General features: G+C 40.1%; 1 protein-coding gene across 2 annotated transcripts in view; it reads left to right on the forward strand.

The window, feature by feature from the left end:
• The window catches only part of LOC123518867, a 105,471-nt gene that overhangs the window by 71,259 nt on the left and 21,712 nt on the right, over nucleotides 1-12,500 (forward strand). The window contains exon 2 of one of the 2 annotated variants that reach the window (XM_045279920.1): nucleotides 8,458-8,620. The gene's annotated coding sequence lies outside the window, so the exon portion shown is untranslated. Of the gene's footprint in view, nucleotides 1-8,457; nucleotides 8,675-12,500 lie in introns of both variants that reach the window. The other variant, XM_045279919.1, reaches the window with a different exon arrangement.

Below are 12,500 nucleotides of genomic sequence, written 5' to 3' on the forward strand. Positions count from 1 at the left end.
TACATGTATAGCTGTAAGACAGCCTCCCCGTACTCGTCATTGACGTGTATGGGACGAGATTCACGAGACTGACTCCATTCTCCCTAATTGTGTGTCCTCAGTTTTGCACTCACAGACCTAAATGTTAATCAGTGATTATGTCTTTTTCAAAGTAATTGTTAACTATTATTTTGGTTTTACCATTATCCGGTTTATACGGCGGGTTACGAGACTATCCAGCATGGATGCCGAATGCAGAATAATCATCAGTATCCGGATAGGGAGACGGTGGTGTAGTGGATAAGGTGGTGAGCGTGGGATCGGGCAGACGTCCACGAGTAAGTTCGAATCCCACCACGTACAGCCTTAAACACTTTGTCATTTGTCGAGTGGTTTAAAGTTACCTACATGTCACCATGATGCCCAGGTTCTAGGTGATTACACCCAAGATGAGCTTCGGGGGTGATATGGTCCCTAATATGGGTACCACTATAAATAAAATTGCCTGCGCCACTAATGGGCAGAAGCTGAACAGCGCTTCCCATACACTCTTCAAGTGAGCCTACAGGCACTATAGGACTTAACGTAAAAAAAAAAAAAAGACTCCGGTCCACCCCTACTGATGATACGCCCCCCTACATCTTTCCACGTCCTTTCAGAGACGACCAACCCTTCAGGAATTCAACAGATCACGCAGGAACGCCACAGAATGCCTGACAACTGATCACTCGAAGATTTTTGATTGGGGCAGAGTTAACTTAGTAGTCTTCAATGCGTCAAAAACTCAATTTCTCCATCCTTCAACTCAACACAATCATCCAGACAACTATCCCTCTTCTTCAATGACACTTAACTGTCTTCCTCTTCCACACTGAATACCTTTCACTGGTAAACTCTGGAACTCCCTACCTGCTTCTGTATATCCTTCTTCCTACGACTTAACTTATTTTAAGAGAGAGGTGTCAAGACATTTGTACCAGGCTTTCTGCTAATTCTTTCTTTTTTTTTTAGGAAGCTGCATCCAGTGGGCCTTTTTTTCTAATATTTTGTTGCCCTTGCAAGTTCTCCGTCTTGCATAAAAGAATATATCACGTGTAGGCTCGATTTCTCTCTCTCTCTCTCTCTCTCTCTCTCTCTCTCTCTCTCTCTCTCTCTCTCTCTCTCTCTCTCTCTCTCTCTCTCTCTCTTTATTTAAACTTAATGCACATAACATACATATTTTACACATAAGTATACTTACAGTTGGAGCTGAGTTCGTGAGCTAAAAGCGTGCACTGGCATGTGACGCTCATTTCAAAGCTGCTCCCAGGGACGGCATTGTGAGCGAGGGAGTCATAACACTGTCACTGTCAGCTGCGCACCTCCCTCGTCACTAATCAGCACTGTCATGTCAGGCACACGCACATCCCACGTCACTGTGTTTCACTATCACACACTCTCTCTCTCTCTCTCTCTCTCTCTCTCTCTCTCTCTCTCTCTCTCTCTCTCTCTCTCTCTCTCTCTCTCTCTCTCTCTCTCTCTCTCTCTCTCTCTCTCTCTCTCTCTCTCTCTCTCTTTTAGCGAAATGAGGTCAGAAAGGTACAGTACAAAAAAAGCAAGTTTGTTCAAGAAAGAGAAGACAAACGCAAGAGAGGAGTTGAGGTAATGCTACCTAAATACAAGGTTAGAAGTCTCCAAGATTACTGGGCAGTGTCGGACAGAAACATTTTTGTGAAGTTACACGGAACTCTTACAGACGTTAATGTGTGTGTGTGTGTGTGTGTGTGTGTGTGTGTGTGTGTGTGTGTGTGTGTGTGTGTGTGTGTGTGTGTGTGTGTGTGTGTGTGTGTGTGTGTGTGTGTGTGTGTGTGTGTGTGTGTGTGTGTGTGTGAGTTATCTAGATCTCTATTTTTTTTTTTTTAATCTTGCTGTGAGTGCGCAACGTTCTTGCGTCATTATTTTGGAGGATGTGAATGAAATTCGTTGTCTTGTCTTTTAATTCAGAGCTGTAATGGCCACGTGCATCTTATTTTGTTTATTTTATTAAGTAATTACAGATATTGCCTCGTATAGGTCTGGCGGCCTCTTGCAGCTTCCCTCTTTTCTTATGTTCTTAATACTAATTTCTAATACTGTAAGCCTACAATGCATTTTCTCATTTTTTCTGTTAAATATTTGCCATAATTCAGTTAGTTTTACTCATCATTGCAATAGAATAGCTTAGTTAGTTTCTTTTCACATTTTTCTTCGATATTTTTTTTTTTTTTTTTTTTAGTGCATGCCGTAGATAAGATTACTTTTGGCTCGGGGTAAATTAGATTACCGAGCCTTATTAGCATTTTCCTTGCATTCAGAGAGTGAGCGAGAAAGAGAGAGAGAGAGAGAGAGAGAGAGAGAGAGAGAGAGAGAGAGAGAGAGAGAGAGAGAGAGAGAGAGAGAGAGAGAGAGAGAATATCTACTTGTTATCTCTATTTTCAGTTATTGTGATCTTGTAAATGTGTAATACGCTGTTGCCTGTATGACCAAAAATCTATTTTGTTTTTAAAATCTTGGTAACAATCGTATGATGTTGAGCCCTGTGTCAAATGTTTTCTAACGTTGTGGAGTACAGGCTGAGTCTTTCGTGCCGCGCGGGCTGTCCAGATCGATACCACAGTGAAGGTTCACGGTTCAATATTTCATCTTGTGTGCCATCCAGGAGACCTCGCTGGACGGCTGAGTTCAAGGCCGCGCCCTTCACTTCGCTGTCTGTTGGTTATAATGTTACTGATATCGAAATATCAGTTGTATTAAGAAGTTTTACCTAACTTTATTTTGTTTATTTTATTTTACTTATTTATTTGCTTACTCTTTATGATAAATGCATCATTACGGGTAAGACGGCTTTTAGATCGTTATTATCAATACAAGTAATGCATATTAAAAACAGAGAAATATTGCTCTTAACTTTCATTCCTCATCTCTGTTTGGGACTTTGTGTGCTGCAGACTTCCAAAAAAAGAAACCTCGTTTTCGCAAACCTCCATCAACAATTCCAATGGCCACTAAGAGAGCTCAGGGCCGCGGAGTTTTGTTTTTCCGTGCTTGCCTTTCAAAGATGAGAAAGATTAGAAATTATTTTTGTTTGCAAATTATTCTTTTGTGTAGAGTTTTCAGGACCGCCAAATCTCTGTAGAATTTCCCCTGTTCACTTGACATACTGCTGTTTATGTTAGAATTATCTGTGACGCAGTCAGGGCACAGCTAAAACAGTTGTTTATCCTGTTAGTTGCCCGATAAATTGTTATCTGGGGAAGCCTATGGAAGGTATCCTGTGAAAACCTAAAGTAAGGAATACCATCCATCACAGGTTCAAAGGGCATGTGACAGAGATATAATCGCCGTGGCTACGAGACTCCCTGGTGCAGCGGCTAGTGCCCTTGGTTCCAATGCAGGCTGTGACAATTGGCATACACATTACGCTGCTGTCTGTCCTTCAGGACTGCCCAATAAGGTGATGGCTAGGAGAGGTGAACTATGGAAACAAAGATGTGAGGAGCAGCACCAAAGCCACGCTAAGCTTCAGTATGTGCACTCCTGTGCAATGGAGCTGCTTGTTTGCATTGTGGTTCAGAGATAAGCCAGGCAAGGAGAGGAAAATGAATATTGCCTTACAGTCTCATATCAAAAGCTGCACAAAATCAGTACTCACAAAATTATAGCCAAAACTGAAATTTATGAACTTTTTTTCATTGTAGTTATAGAGGATGATCGTAACACCAAACATGCGTCTGCTAATCCTCCGATAGCTGAAAGAAAGACAGATTGTTAGAGTGGTAGCAACCGTATGTTTAAATGTCATCCATTGCAAAAACTTATGCTAATTTACTCATGGATTTCATGTGTTTTTTTTTTATACGGTAAAGCCTATAGCGCCTGTAGGCTCACTTGAGTTGAGTGTGCAGGAAGCGCTGTTCAGCTTCCGCCCATTAGTGGCGCAGGCAATTTTATCTATAGTGGTACCCATATTAGCAGGGGTGTGGAGTCGGATTTTCAAAAGTCCGACTCCGACTCCGACTCCAGTAAATTTAAATGTTGCGACTCCCACTCCGACTCTGACTCCACTTTTTTTTTCTCTCGCTGATGAGGCCTTCTTGGCATCTGCTGAAAAGCGTTATCAGCCTAGCTCAGCAAGGGGGAGAATGGAGACGCGTATAATACAGGATCACACGATGTACTATACTCGTTTATCAGTAAGACGACAGAATCCCCCAAAATAAGCCCCTCCCACACCTTTTCCTGATTGGCAGGTCAGTAAATGAGGTCTAATCTCACCCCTTCCTCCTCTCTCTCACACACACACACACACACACACACACACACACACACACACACACACACACATATGCTGCTTGTGGCACATCACGTTATACAATATAATGTATGGAACGTAACGACGGTGAATGTGTGTGTGTGTGTGTGTGTGTGTGTGTGTGTGTGTGTGTGTGTGTGTGTGTGTGTGTGTGTGTGTGTGTGTGTGTGTGTGTGTGTGTGTGTGTGTGTGTGTGTGTGTGTGTGTGTGTGTGTGTGTGTGTGTGTGTGTGTGTGTGTGCGTACGTGTGTGCGTGTGTCTGTGATATGAAGATTCAATTACATCCTCATATAAGGAAAGGATGCAAATATATAACAGATATATGTATATACAGTACATGGTTTATGAAGAAACGTTACACGAATTACTATTATATTTTTAATATTCATTTTGTTGGGAATAAGGAGTGGTGAGTGATCTGACTCTCTCTCTCTCTCTCTCTCTCTCTCTCTCTCTCTCTCTCTCTCTCTCTCTCTCTCTCTCTCTCTCTCTCTCACACACACACACACACACACACACACACACACACACACACACACACACACACACACACACACACAGAGAGAGAGAGAGAGAGAGAGAGAGAGAGAGAGAGAGAGAGAGAGAGAGAGAGAGAGAGAGAGAGAGAGAGAGAGAGAGAGAGAGAGAGAGAGAGAGAGAGAGAGAGAGAGCGAAGTTGTCTCAGCCCAGGTGTCTCAGATTTCACCGTGTCAGGTCACTCACCACTCCTTATTCCCAACAAAATGAATATTAAAAAAATAATAATAATTCGTGTAACGTTTCTTCATAAACCATGTACTGTATATACATATATCTATTATATATTTGTATCCTTTCCTTATATGAGATGTAATTGAATCTTCATATCACAGACACACGCACACACGTACGTACGCACACGCACACGCACATAGTACCACACTCATTTTACCATCGGTGAATATCACTTAACAATTAACCTCTATGATAAATATAGCATTAGCTCATGCAAAACACCATAAAATATGGCAAAAGGGGATACCCATATTATCTGCTGTCTGGGTGGTTGTTGCTGCATGTACCGCCCTCCTTCCTTAGGGTATATCCTCGACAAAATAAAAAGCATGAAAAATATTAAAAATACCAATATTCCCGCAGACTACTTCATTGGACACATCCTCCACAAAGTCAATTTCTCCCAATTTGTAGGAATCTCCATCAAGTGGAATCTTTACTCAAAAATATATCACGTAAAGGAGTCGGAGTCGCTCATATTTTTACCGACTTCGACTCCGACTCCACACCCCTGCATATTAGGGCCCATATCACCACCCAAGCTCATCTTGAGTGTAACCACTTAGAACCTGGGTATCATGGTGACATATAGGTAACTTTAAACCACTCGACAAATGGCAAAGTGTTTTAATTAAGGCTGTACGTGGTGGGATTCGAACGTACGCGTGGACGTCTGCCCGATCCCACGCTCACCACCTTATCCACTGCGACACCGCCTCCCTAATGTGATGTTGATGTGTGTTCCGCTGGTGTGTGGAACGAGAGCATTAAGTATGTTTTCTTTTCTAGTAGCATTTGATTTTTTTTTACAATTGTGTTTATACCGTATTGTTCTATGAGCCACACAAGGAGAACAAACGCACCTCACAAGCATTCATTCACGAACACTAAAGTGAACAGAGAATCGAGTCAGCGGGACAATCAAGCTCACTGAAGCACGACCCGACCTTAGTATGACCGAGTTGGATTCCTGCCTAGCTCAGAGGCAAGACAGGGTGACATTGGGTCACTATCTGTGGTTCTTTCTGGGCTTCCTGGGGAATTTTTTCCCTAATTGAACCCTCTCTAGCCAGACTTCCTAGCAATGAACAAGAGAAAAGAATTGTGTGTGGGGGGGAGGGGGTGCGTGTGCGCGTGTGCGTGTGCTTGTGCATGTGTGTGTGTGTGTGTGTGTGTGTGTGTGTGTGTGTGAAAGAAAGAAGAAAGAAAGAAATATATTTATTGCTCAGACTTTTTTACAAAGTATGGAGCACAGCCCCTCAATATGTACATAATCTTATGTATCACCTAAACATTCGCAACAATGCATTAATAAACTGTGCCAGATTTATTAACAAGTTTACATTACCACTTTGCATCAGCTTGACAAATTTAAAATTATTTGGTTGCAATCTATAATATTCGGGTATGTATCTATTTCTCAATTGAAGAATTTCTTGATTTTGACAAATCAACAAAGCATGGTATTCATCCCCTATCAATTCATTATTACATTTAGTACAATAACGCACCTCTCTGTCTGTTTGATTATATCTACCAACAATGATTGGTAATTTATTATTTCCTGTGCGAAGCTTTGACAAATTTATACGATTATTTTTATTAAGTTTAAGCAGGTATTCTTCAATTCCATAAATTTCTTTATATAATTTGTAAGTATTACAAATACCTTTATTTGATATGTTTTCGTACCACTTGTTTATCCATAAGTCTTTTAATTTTTGTTCAATTGCTTTTCTGAACCATTTAGGGTTACTAACTGTCTGTGTGTGTGTGTGTGTGTGTGTATGTAGATTTTAGTGCTATATTCTTTTCTGGACAAAATTTATGCTAGAGTTGAGATTTTGCAGACGAGCAGTTGGATGGATACATGTAATAATGCATCATCAGTTTGATTCATAATTTGTCTTCTTTGACCAGGCGATGATTGCATTATTTCACATATGGATGTGGCTTTTTTCATTTACACAAATAGAAGGGAACTATCAATTCTTTAACATTGCTCCTGTGTTTTGTTTTGTTTTTTGTCAAATAAAACATTATTGTAGTACGATTTTCTTTTTCGCAGTGTACGTATAGTATACAAAATTTATATTAATTTAACAAGCTGAATATGTCAGCTTCACATCAGCTTTTTCAGTGGAAAAAAAGAACTTTTTAACAGCAAACACCTTTTTGCAACAGAGTGCTCAACAAGAAGTCAGCTATAATCATCAGGTTCTGGACCTTCAGATATATCTCCTTTATTTTCAGTCTTCTCCCAGACAAACAGGAATAAGGATCTTCAAGTGAACTCAAGTTCTTATCAAGTTGAGATTGATAGTAGATGTGTAATGGTAAATGACTTCATGTGTAGGAATAAAGAGACGTACAGAGTTTCTGAAAAATTACTTTAATTAATAAAATATAGCTCTTATTCAAATCAGGTTACATCATAATTACCAGAGAGAAAGAGGCGAATGTTTATGTACTGTATATCGAATGAGAAAACTGAAGAAAATCGTTATGAGCCTCAAACCGAGTTCTTTGGTCAAAATTTGAATGACAATAAAGTGATAGTAAAGTTTGTATCCTTCTTATGATTTTGTTTATTCTCTCTCTCTCTCTCTCTCTCTCTCTCTCTCTCTCTCTCTCTCTCTCTCTCTCTCTCTCTCTCTCTCTCTCTCTCTCTCTCTCTCTCTCTCTCTCTCTCTCTCTCTCTCTATATATATATATATATATATATATATATATATATATATATATATATATATATATATATATATATATATATATATATAGAGAGAGAGAGAGAGAGAGAGAGAGAGAGAGAGAGAGAGAGAGAGAGAGAGAGAGAGAGAGAGAGAGAGAGAGAGAGAGAGAGAGAGAGAGAGAGAGAGAGAGAGAGAGAGAGAGAGAGAGAGAGAGAGACAGTAAATAAGTAGGTAGATGTATAGATATCGGTATCATTTTATCATTCCCATCTTACAAATTCATGGAACAGTCTTTGAAAAGCTTTCCATTTGGAGTTTTGGTTACTAAATCTGTTTCATTCTTCTCTTATCACTCTATTTGAGACATAATATCATCCTTTCTCTTTCTTTGTCTATCATATTGTATATACTTTGTGTCCCTTACTTTTCGGCGTATGTTTATTGCTATACAAGAATGAGGAGCATTTTACTGAGTGAGATTTTATTGTTTCAGTGTTCATGAACATCTGCTGATTTACTTAAGTACTACATTATTGTGTTTTGTTTCTTTTCTTTTTCTCAGCCTGTAATGAGTTGAGTTTCCTTTGTATTTTTTGGAGTGTAGAAAGGTAATAATTTCCTGAATCTATGTCTTACTTGGGATGATCCCAGCGCAACTCAAATCTATCCCTCATCCTTAAGCACAAGCTCGCGACCTTCATCTCGCTCTGAGGTAATGTGACTGAGTGCAGAGCAGCAGCCAGGGGGAGCGAGGCTGGAGAGGGAGGAAGGACAGGTAGCCTTGCTTCTGCGCTCTGACGGCTGGCCAGCCTCCCCCTGACTCATTCGAGGGAGGGGACGCCAGGTGAGTAGAAGTAGCTCACACGCCGAGACAGGTGACGGAGAACTTCTGATCCAGGTTAGTCTTTCGCTTACTTGTTAGTGCAGCAAATGCAGCTCTGTGCTGTCCTGTGTGAATAGCTTACTAGAACAAAATTATGATGTATTTATCTTTTATCTTATACGGCAGACCTTTAATGTTCAACATGAGAACGTGATTTATAAATTATTAGTCGATCATCAATTTACCTTTCTCGGTTTAATTTCATGCCATTCTGCCGGATAAGTTCTCTGAGGTTCAGACGGCATGAAGGCACGGCAGCCACACCCGAGCTCTGGTGACGAGGGCGGAGGGGTGGCAGAGCGGGATGGCGATATCAATGATGCATTAGCTGACGCCCTACAGTGGAATGCTCACTCCGCCTCCAACTAACGCTCTCTCTCTCTGCCGCGTTGCCAAGGCTTGTACAGAGATGTCGTGTCCCTCCAGACCGTCCCACAACAACTATTGTCCTCCTCACGAGTTCTTCGAAAAAATATTTCATGAAAGATGGAAGTTTGATGTTCCTGATGAAGCAAATTTCCAGCTAACTTTATTTACTTCAAGTCTTCTTACAACTTTCCTCTATTTTCTTCTCTCTTCCTCATTTTCCTATTTCTAACTTTCATGACTATATACATCATTCGATCTGTTTTCCTGTCGTTGTAACTCTCCCCACATTGTAGCCACATGCCATCCTTCTGTTTATTTCCGGCACCTGTTGGGGCAACATCGATATTTACATCTTCAGTGTATAATGTAATACTCTTTCATTCCTTCTTTATTCAATGCTTGTCTAATTTTTACTTTATTTTTCTTTCATTTTCTTAAACTTTTAAGATCTATTTTCCTTTATATCCTTTATTTTACCTATATTAATCTATACAATTTCTTTACCTTCTTATATTCTAACATAATTATCATATTTTCATTTTCTACATATACAGACACTCGCGGGACTCTTTCTAGTACATTTGTTATACTAGATTGTACCGCTCGATCGGCATTGAAACTCTAGTTCGCATAGTATGGATGCCTCTGCACACAATGGGGAAAGTAGTTCTACATTCCTTTCATTTTCTCTTTCATCTTATTATCACACGTTACTTCTATCTCCGCTGTCCAGACATAATGGCTATCCTCTCTTCTCCTGTCGGAATTAATCAAAATGAAGGAGCATCAACTCAATTCCAAAGCACCGCACTCTACGCAGCATCCCCGTCGTCCACTCTCCACCCCATCCCCACCGCTGCCCTTCACCGCTCCCGTCCACATCCATAATCTTGCCCGTTACGGAGTTTCGCTCAGATTACTTTCATCAGAATGCATCACAAATCAGACAACGAGGACCCGTCAGTGGACTCTCGGCCAACACTCATGAACTGAGACTTGATCGAAATGTAAAGCGGAGTCGAGAATTTGGTTAGAACACGCCATGAAATACCACCATTACTCATGCAGTGCAAACTCAGACTATGAGAGGTATGAGTGTATCACTATACTGTACTACTGTGGCGAGTACCCAAACGATCGAATCCAACAAGCAGCGCAATGAGCGTTAAATGGTGGCTGGCAGTGAGTCGGTCTGAGCTGTATGATTCATGAAGCATTAAACGAGTTTGTTGGCGCTACTTACGACCAAAACGTTTATTGAAAGGTTCGAGTAATTATGTTCCAACATAACTGTTTAACCCCGAATGTTATTCTCGGTTTCGTCATCTACAGCTCATTATGAAAACGTTTTAATAAATAAAACATTAACATTAACAGTTACTTCCTGTCTGACATAACCTGCTTTTAGGCAGCAGATGTCAGTTGTATTGTGATTGATGTATGACGTGAGAAAAATGTTGATAGGTAAGAAAAATCTAGAGACAGTGCGAAGAAAAGGTGATGACAGAAAGAGAAAATCACTCTACTGTGTTCAGAATAGTCTCGGCTGCGAAGCTACACCAGTGACGCAACATGTGAAGCATGGAATAACTAACTCAAAGCTTTAACTTATATATAGATCGGAAAGGTCAAGGTTGAGAATAACTACCAAGAGAATCACAAAAGATATGTGTGGATAAAAGAACTAATCCAAAGTAAAATATTGTAAGAACTAGTGAAAGACATGAAATGGATGTAATCTACAAGAGCAGATGATGTAATGATCAAGCAGTGACTGGGGGGCATCTCAAGAGACGGACTTGTAGCGGGCTAGGCCGGGACAAATTGAAAGGAAGATTTTGCCTGCAAAAGAAACTTAACTTTGCCGTAATTCATGGAAAAGGTAGAAATTTCAAAAACATTTTTGTACATGAATCTTTATTAAACAAGATGAAATTTATATATTTTCTTCTTCTAACAGTAGAATGAAACACACACACACACACACACACACACACACACACACACACACGCACGCACGCACGCACGCACGCACACACGAAAACTACTAGAATTTAAGGAAATGAAGCATGAAAGCTATATGGAGCGCAACTTCTCTACCTTCTATAATTTCTGAATGGAGCAGAAAAAGTCTAGTGTCGTTCTTTACCTAAAAAGTTAATTGTTTTATCTACCTAGCCACAACCGTCCTGATAACTGTCACATTTTCTTCAGTGATATTAAGGTGCTGTTTTGTTATAAAATCAACATACTTCGGCATACTTTCCTATAAAAGAAATTATTTCTTATCCCATTTTATTAAAAGAGCTTCCATAAAGTTAGGTATTTTTGGTAAAGGCTTCGTCTTTTCGTTTTTTTTTTTTTTTTTTTTGTTACTACTTCTCTGAGATATCAGATGCAAATTATAAAACAATCTTATCCTCTTTTGTATAGATAACGTGTCTCATCTACGGGACAGTTTTGTACATGCACCTTTATTAAACAAGATGAAATTGATATATTTTCTCCTCATCAATTCGACTCCTTGAACTGTCTCTTCAATACTTTCATAGCACATACTGACGCTTCCATAGATATTGTTTTGCTTATCTTCTTAGCGACGTTTGCCTTGCCCTCTCCAGTGGTCACGCTACACAAGCCTTTCCATTTAGTCTGATACTTATTTTGTCCACCTTATTATTGCAAGAGTTTACATATTATTCTCACGGGAGAAGGCGACAAATGAAGGCTAGCGTCCAGCAATAGAATTGGCTCAGTGGTTCATACCTTCTACACCAGTTAAGTCTGGTCAGTTAATAAGAATTAATTTTGGCAAAGCTCCTGGAGCAGCTTTTAAGGCTACGTTGTATTTATACATTTGCAACTTTTTCCAACCATTCTTATTAAATACAACTTTGTCTTCCACCATAAACACACTCATTGTATCTTATACCTCATTACATCATCCTTTGATCTCCTTGTTTTCCCCTTAGGATTAAACCTATCGTATCCAGTCTTGTTGCCTTAAGGCTGCAAGTAGAAATAAGTGTACCTCGCCTTCATTGCCGAAAAGAAAATAAACAACATATAAATGAATGCCTCACATCTCATATCCTTCAGAGCAAAATTCTTCCGAATTATATTGCAGGTTTAAAGAATTTCTTGAAACTTTCAAGTTAATAACCACATTAACTTAAAAGTCTAACCATTGATGAGGTCAATCCTTTGAGAAAAGAGTTCTAATAGCAAAATGCTATGTTCATGTGTGTGTGTGTAATTCATCTCGGTCGCCTACTGGTCACCCAGCCAGTCTTCCCCATTACGGAGCGAGCTCATAGCTCATAGACCGATCTTCGGGTAGGAATGAGACCACAACATACTCCACGCACCGGGAAAGCGAGGCCACAACCCCTCGAGTTATATCCCGTACCTATTTCACTGCTGGGTGAACAGGGGCCACACATTAAGAGGCTTGCCCGTTTGCCTCGCCGCT

The sequence above is a fragment of the Portunus trituberculatus genome, chromosome 44 (genome assembly GCF_017591435.1).
Source record: "Portunus trituberculatus isolate SZX2019 chromosome 44, ASM1759143v1, whole genome shotgun sequence".
Taxonomy (NCBI): Eukaryota; Metazoa; Arthropoda; class Malacostraca; order Decapoda; family Portunidae; genus Portunus; species Portunus trituberculatus.